Source organism: Rhagoletis pomonella, unplaced genomic scaffold (assembly GCF_013731165.1).
Source record: "Rhagoletis pomonella isolate Grant_MI unplaced genomic scaffold, Rhpom_1.0 Rhpom_scaffold_00868, whole genome shotgun sequence".
Classification (NCBI taxonomy): Eukaryota; Metazoa; Arthropoda; class Insecta; order Diptera; family Tephritidae; genus Rhagoletis; species Rhagoletis pomonella.
In genome coordinates, this window is record NW_023459422.1 from 138 (window position 1) to 2,286 (window position 2,149).

Below are 2,149 nucleotides of genomic sequence, written 5' to 3' on the forward strand. Positions count from 1 at the left end.
AGTTATCGTGTGCACAGACGGACGGACGGACAGACAGTCACCGCTTAATCGATTTCTCTTTTCATTCTGATCATTTATGTATACATTTGTCTATATCTATCTCGATTCGTTTTGCCTGTTACAAACAACCGTTATGTGAACAAAGTTATAATACCCTTGTGCACAAGTGCGCTCGGGTATAAAAATTTAATTAAAACTGGTACTGCCGAATAATTTTGATTTCTAAATTTAAATTATTTAAAAAAGTAAACAATCTTAAACACTTTAAAATTGTAAATAAAAACTGCAACACAACTATTTTCATATTAATATTTTTATTTCCAAAATTAATTAAAGTCAGAATGCAATGCTTTTTATAATGCCAATATAAATAAAAACAAATCAAAATTTTATAAAAACATAAAAATGTAAGCGCGAACACAGCGTTAAGAACATTAATTTAAGTTTAAACAATACAAAACAAAAATGCCGAATGAAAACTGCAGCAAATCAATACACATATACCTTAATATAGAAAGGCCCTATCTCACATTGTCGCTGAAATACAAAAACGCATAACTAAGTAAAAATCCAAAATTATTTTTTTGATAGATTGTGATGCATTTCATCGAATTATAAGTCCCCACATACTTTTAAACAATAAAAAATATTAGTTTGTTAGGGCTTTTTTGTATTTCAGCGACTATATGAGTTAGGGCCTTCCTTTATTAAAGTAACGATATGATTGTACCTACATATCGTTACCTTAATGTAGAAGGTTTTTTTTGTAGTGGCTGTAAATTATGCTGTTTTTAATTGAGAGCGATAATAAGCTAAATGGAGGTTCTTTTTCAATTGCATTAGGGTTTTCAGTGAGTAATCTACTTTCTATATTAAGGTAATGATATGTGCATACATCAATTTATATGGATTCAATATTAATTTAAACTAACTTAACATAAAAAATACAAGCAAACAATTTATAAAGGCTTTAAAAACGTAAATTCAAAGCTGAATAATAACGATAAAATTTTTGTGATTGAATATTTAGCACTTTCATGTACAAAAATTATCGTAACCACATGTCAATTTAATTTCAAATAACAGTATTAAATATGTACAGATATATATATATATGTATGTACGTGCTGTTTTTCTATAAACCTTCATGAAGAAAATAAGTGTTTATTGCAAAAGTCTGACTCTCTTCAAGCGGAGATTCGTGAATTGCACACTAATCTTGTTGCTAAAGATGCTACTTTGTCTCACTTGCTATCGGAAATCAAAGGTTTGCGTGTTGTTGTTATTAGCTGCCTTGCTCAAAATTCAAATTTGGCAACTGATGAAAACAAACAATTGAGTTCGTCATCTTCATGCTCTTTGCCTGCTGGTGCTATTGCTTCGCCCACTACTTCTGCTCATAACTCAGACTCCGTCACCGGCGCGGGGAGTGCTAAACTACCGCCTCGTTCTGCTAATTCGGAAATTAATGGGAACAATCAAGAATGATAGAATACAAGATTGCGCCGATCAGAGAGGATTTTTGAGAATAACTTTTGTGTGACGTCACACTGGTGCAATTGCGAGAGAGAAATGCCAAAACGTGAGCAAGAATGGAAGAAGAAGAAAAAATGTTGCAAGGAAAACGTAAACATGTTGCACCAGTGTGACGTCATGCAAACAACGATTCTGTCAAATTCGTTAAGAGAAGAATAGCGGTCCGAGATCGGCGCAACCTTTGTATTCTCTCAATCGTGGGGAACAATCATATAAAATCGTCATCTTCATGCTCATTGCCTGGTGGTGCTATTGCTTCGAGTGTGGTTGCTGCTTATAACTCATATAGCGACTCTGTCAGTGGCGCGGGGAGCGCTAAACTACCGCCTCGCTCTGCTAATTCGGAAATTAACGAAAACAAACGAGAAAAATCATATAGTGACCAGTGTTGCCGCGAAACATTTTTAGCGGTAGCTAAATTCAGGCTAAAAAAGAGCTAAAAATCGTCGTTGTGGCTAAAAATGGTAGCTAATTTTTTTTACCTACATATAAATATATAAGTATACACGCAAACATTTTCTAGAAGTAATGATATAGAAAAACAATGAACTCTGGAAAGAATTAATATTTTATTCAACAAAAAAACTTGTTGTGTAACACATAAAGCATATTA